The following is a 6,596-nucleotide window of genomic DNA, read 5'->3' as shown; positions in this document are numbered from 1 at the left end:
GCCACTGCATCTAATAGCTAATTTTTAGTTTCTAGCGTTTTGACCGGAGACGGAATATTCTCATTCAAACTACTGTTGAATGCTAGAAAAATTGAAATGCATGGTAACTACGACTTCATGACTAGGTCTGAAAGGTAAGGAAAAGCCAGAAATTTTCTATATAATAGTGCTAACCTATACTAGTTTATAAGGGACATTGGTTCAGTAATTTTCCATATAATTGTTGTCGAAACCTATGCCAAGCGCTCATACTTAGCCTTGCGCATGTGTGCTCACTCTCTAACTCGAGGTTGAGCGACTCTGGCCGAACATGTGGATATGTGTGCGGTTCGATCTGAAGCGCACATCTAGCTTCCTTTCACGTCATTTGCCAAAGACAAGCTTCGCTCTCTGCTACTCTATAAATAAGCGCCTCGCTTCACTCGCGAGGTAAATTAACTCATTCCTCACTTCTCAATCCCAAATTGTCTGCAAAATGTTTGACTTGAGCGGAGGGTGATTGTTCGGAACTGTCTGGAGATTCCTTTAATCGCGTATTCATTTTGCAAGTGAAATCTAGACAATCACTTTCCCGGATAATTCTTGATCCACACGGAGCCGTGCGATTCAATCTTTTCTTTACAAAATCCTTCACCCAATTTTCACACTTAACAGTTGGTACCACCTGCGGATCTCGAACACCAGACTACGTTCGATCACATTAATCCCACACCTAAAAGCCATGTATTTTCCCAAACTCTCCCAAATCTTACACATTCACAAAGCTAAACACTGTTTCACAATTACAAACAATGCAAACTCCGAAGCCCCCAATACCTCACCGCACGCATCCAATCCATTGAAAGCCCCTCTTGTCCGCACGATTGCAAAGCGCAATGTCGAATAGCTCACTACACTGGTCGCTGGGCCATAGAGTTCACAACCCACTCTCTCGGAACATGAAACCTTCAGAGAAGGTTCAGTTCACACCGACTCTGGATCCCCAATCCTTCGCCCAGCTGAAAAGGACCGCCTTCCTCAAACATCTCAGCTCAATCAGGGTTTACTAGGCAAAGGGTGGACGGAAGACCGATACAACAATTTGAAGATCGCGTATGAGAAAGCAATGGCCACCATTAAGCAAAGAGAAGCTAAAGAGCAATATTCAAATCCTACAAACAGTGCACAATCACACACTCCATCCCCTTCCTTCAATGCGGCGACCGGATCCTAATGAGCACAAAGAGAAGTCTCATGACCAATCTTCTCAGCACGAAGAAATGGCGGAAACGAATCATACTGACACCCGCATGCCAAGAGTTTCTAAGATTCGCATGAAAACCAGTGATTTGATCGCTCTCCTTCTCCACAAGTTTGAAGAGCTTGATCGACGCATCAGCAAGCAAGAAGCTTCCCCGCGCACATGACCGTTCACAGCGCGAATCCAGCGATCAATTGGCAATCCACCTCCGAAACCTCTGAAGATCCACCGATATGGAGGTCACACAAACCCTTATACGCACCTGGAATACTTCGAATCAACTATGCGACGAAAGTATCATGATGATGCCGCCTGTTCCAAGAAACTCTGTCTGGCGACGCCATGTCCTGGTTCTATGAGTCGCCACACCCAATTCGATTAACTCTTTCTAGGAATTATAGGATGCCTTTCTTAAACGCTTCCAACGATCTCTTAAGCATTACCCAGCGACTAGATGAGAGCTTGCGTAAGTTCATTAACCGCTGGCAATTGGCTAAATCAAAATACCTCATACTTGAGACGGGAATGGCCAATCATGCCTTTCAGTTGGCTCTGCGCCAAGGCGATTTCAAATATTACCTCTACACTCTCATTCCACCACCTGATTACAATGAAGTAATGGATCTTGCAATTATCCATGCGAAAGCCGAATACAAGACATATGGAGACACTCCTCCACCTCGTGTGGTGACCCCTTCCATTACTCCAAAGGACAATCCTGAGTCCAGGAAGCGCGAACAAGAGGATACGATCGAAACCAACAAGATCGCTCCAATCGTGAACAACCGGCCGGAAGCCAAGAACACAACTCCGCGCTTCGAAGTTTTCTCTGTAATAAATACAACTTACACGGACATTCTAGAGCGACACAAAGACATCATTCCACTAGCCCCACCAGCACGGTTCCCCAAGCCCCGCAACGGAAAGAAAATAAGAACGCGGTGCAAATACCACAAGGAAGATGGACATCTCACCAATGATTGTCGTTCTCTGCCAAATGCATGCTTACAGATGATTCATGACGGCAAGCTTCAGGATTGCATCCCAACCGCCCCATACAACACTCCACCAGTGCGCAGTCATATCAAATAAGCACAGGGGACCCTCCACCCCACCTACTACTAGAGTTGGCCAAGATGAGCCCAGTGACATTCACAAAGAGACCACTTGTCTTCAATAGACCTATCTGATATAGGCTAATTGCAAAATGAATATTTCTTTGGGTTTTTTACACCAAACAAGTGTCTGAACACTTGGGTGACTGACAATATGGTATCCGAACTTACAAAGTTATCAAAATGGTACCCAAACTCGATTTTTAGTATCTGCGTAATACCTGTGGCTAATCTCCGTCAACGGACTTGTTAAATGAGGCAAAAAGACTTATTTGTCCTCCATTCTCTGTGTCGTCGATCTACCTTATAGAGTTCTAGGTGCTGGACTCTCAGTGTCGGTATGATTTGAGATGGGGAAAGATAATATTTCAGATGGAGAAAGAGAGCTAGAACTAGAGAGTTTTTTGGTGAATATTATTTTAATTTTCAATATATTCATTTTAGGGTTTGTCAGAGTCAAAAGTCTTTTTTACCCTCATTATTTTAACACACATATGTCACCTATGGTCAATGTTAACGTTGACGTGACGAAAAATCGGCCGTGGGTACTATGTAGATACTAAAAATTGAGTTTGGGTATCATTTTGATAACTTTGTAAGTTCGGGTACCATATTGTCAGTCACCCAAGTGTTCAGACATTGTTGGTGCCAAAAATCCTATTTCTTTTAACATTGTATCCGCTCTAATCAATGCAATGAAAAGTGAATTATTCAAACCATTGTCTTCTTTCCTTTCGAGAAAGACAACGACCTTTAATATTTCATTTAGGAAAATGTTCATTTAGTACTAATTTAAACCCCTCATTTCCTATTCCAATGATAATCTTTTTCATTAGCCAATTCCAATATAAGATAACATTTTTTATGCCCAAATGCATAAATCTTTACTAAACTCTTAACAAATCATATTATTTTAAGACTATTTTACCCTCACCCCTTAAACATGCATAGAGAGAGAAAGTGGAAGAAAGAGAATAATTGGCCAGAACCTCACCGAACTCCGGTCACCGGCCGTCGAACTCCGGTCACCGGAATTTCTCGTCCGTCGGACTCCCGTCACCGGAATTTCCTCAGTAACCAGTTACTGACCCCCAATAACTCGTTACTGACCCTTAGTAACCAGTTAATGACCAATTACTGACACCCAGTAACCAGTTATTGACCCCCAATAACTAGTTACTGACCCCCAGTAACTGAGTTACTTTGGTCACCGGCCGTTAGAACTGAGTTACTGACCCCCAATAACTGAGTAACTCGAGTTACTGACCCTCAGTAATCGATTAATGACCCCAGTAATCGCTTACTGACCCTCAGTAATCGATTACTAACCCCAGTAGTCGAGTTACTGACGCACAGTAATCGATAACTGACCCTCAGTAATAGAGTTACTGACACCTAGTAATCTGCAACTGACCCCAATAATCATGTTAAAATATACTTTCTGTTCAAAAATCACTCTATTATGACTTCTAAACTAAAAATTTGCAAAACAAAACAGCGTATTACATTATTATCAGCCTATAAAGGCAACCAAACCTACCAGAAAAATTTCCCTTGCCACACAAAGCTCGCACACAGAAAAATTTCAGATTCTAACAGTGCCAAATTTCCTCTCTTCTTCTTCTCCGAATGAGGCAAACTATTCTCCGTCGTGGAATCAGAAACAGAAACAACGTGAAAAAAAATGAGCTATTTGCTGAAATTTAATCAAATGCAAAAAGAAGTTTAACTATTTGCCGTGCATGCTAACTATTTGCATATGTGAAGAGCTAAACGCAATGTAATAATCAAATGCAAAACTTCAGGCCCAACAATTCATAGCAAAACTCAACAATTCAAACCAAAATGCAGACAAAAAAAAAAAAAAGAAGAGGACGCAGCTAAAAAAGAAAAGAAAAAAGGCAGATGACGTCGCAGCCAAAAGAGGAGGGATGTCCGGTGGGAGACTTGACGACGGCGGTGGACTAGGCGGAGAGTGAGGTTGTTGCTCTCAACGGAAACCCTAGCAACAGATCGATCCCAAATCGAAGAGTTCCGTCGGACGCCGTTGGCGGAGGATCGAGGAGGAAGACAATACCTAGGGGAACAGAGCCATGTCGGCCGGGTTTCCTACCGCCGTGCTAGCGCTGCCGGCGACAAGACCAGCAAGAGGCTTCTTGATCTGAGGGATGAGAGAGAGGGAGGGGGAGGAGAGAGAGAGAGTTTTAGATCTGGAGAAGAGTGAGGGACGGGAGAAGAGAGAGGGAGAGAGATATGGTGTATTTGATTACTAAGGATATAAACGTCTTATTGTTTAAATTCATTGGAATGGGCTTGGACAAAAGATTTTCATTGGAATGGGGTTTGTGTTTATTGTTTTTGACTAAATGGGCATTTTCCCTTCATTCATTGATTATACATTGTTACTATTCAAAAAGCCCAAACGAAATATTGGCAATAAGAACGTAAGGATCACATTCCACACAATACATGCAAAAGACAAAACCTTGTCAGGCTAATATGTCCAAGCGATATCTAACACTCGATCACTCGGAGTCCACTTTTTCATAACTCTCGTCGCTCGACATAGATGCAACATCTAATTCCTTAGTGCTCGATTCTTTATAGTAACAGTCCAACGTCCTTTTCATTTCAGGATCGTCAACCTTCAACAGGCCTTGTAAACAGATGATATTGATTACGCTGGGATTCCCTTTCGAATTTGCAAAGAACATTCATCATTGGTCCTTTCTACTCGTGATACTTAACATTTTCACGATATATCAATCGATGCTTGCATCATAGACTCCAAATTCTCCCTATGCTTCAAAGAAAGCACATAGTGTGATAGGTCGGTCACTCTACTTTGCACAATAAACACCTCAAACCTCGCTTCTTCCAATGAATCAACCAACCCTACATTTGTTGCACGCAAATCTTCAACTTTCCTCTCTGATTCCTTCAGATCTGCATGGGGCGCTTAAATCAATCCTTGTTGATTTCCATATTTCTTTTCCAACATAGCCTCACGACGAGCGGCAGACTTCATGAAAGCTTTCATCTTATCCTTTTCCTGCTCGACAACCTTTACAACATACAATTTCAAATAGAGAACCTACAATTTCAAATATAGAATTGTAATCATGAATTTTTATTTAGATAGATTTCATAAATTAAATTAAAGAAAATGACAAGAAAAGAAAAAAGATTTAGTTTTATGACTAATCTAAACTGTTAGTTTTATTAGATCTAATGGATGATATTTTGATTATAATTTTTTGCCATGGATCCGCCCCCTTTAAATTTTGTCTTTACTAACTCGAGTTATGTCTTCTAGTGAAAGGTTTGACCACAAAAAAAAAAAAAAGGGAGTGTAGATTACAATTTAAAGAGTGTAAATTTCATTTCCCTTAATTTATCAAACATTCATTTATCGAGGTTTAACTATAACCCGATTGTATAAATAAATTGTTTAAAAAAGTAAATAGGAGGTAATAGAGGTCTAAATTGTAAATTTGGAAGTCGAACTAGAACCTCCTAATTCCCTTTCAAAAAATGCCCATTTAGTACTAATTCCAACATCTCATTTCCCATTTTAATGATAATCTTTTGCATTAGCCCATTCCAATATAAGGTAACCATTTTTATGCCCAAATGCACAAATCTTTACTAAAGTCTTAACAAATCATATTATTTTAAGACTATTTTGCCCCCACCTCTTCAACATGAAAATACTTGGCCGAAACCTCTGACTCCGGTCACCGGCCGCCGGATTCCGGTCACTAAAATTTCCCCGACCGCCGGATTTCGGTCACCGGATTTTCCCCTGTAACCAGTTACTGACCCCCAATAACCAGTTACTGACCAGTAAATGACCCATAATAACCAGTTACTAACCCCTAGTAACCAGTTATTGATTAATTACTGACACCCAGTAACCAGTTACTGACCCCCAATAACTTTTAGTTTTCAGTTACTGACACTCAGTAATCACTTAGTTTTCAGTTACTGACACCCAGTAATTACCCAATAATCACTTATTGACGCTCAATAATCAGGTTACAAACCTCAAATAATAACTTATTGGCCCCAATAATCACTTATCAATCCTTAATAATCACTTACTAACTCTAATATTCAAATGTAAGGATAAAAAAAATATAAAAAAAATAACAACTAACTGACATGAACTGGGCACCCAGATTTCTTCTCTAGGCACCCACCTTCACCGAAGAGAACAAGTTGCAGTCCCCGATGGCCTC

Source organism: Fragaria vesca, linkage group LG1, assembly GCF_000184155.1.
Source record: "Fragaria vesca subsp. vesca linkage group LG1, FraVesHawaii_1.0, whole genome shotgun sequence".
NCBI lineage: Eukaryota > Viridiplantae > Streptophyta > Magnoliopsida > Rosales > Rosaceae > Fragaria > Fragaria vesca.
The sequence above is the reverse complement of the archived record's forward strand: the minus strand, read 5'-3'. Positions refer to the sequence as shown.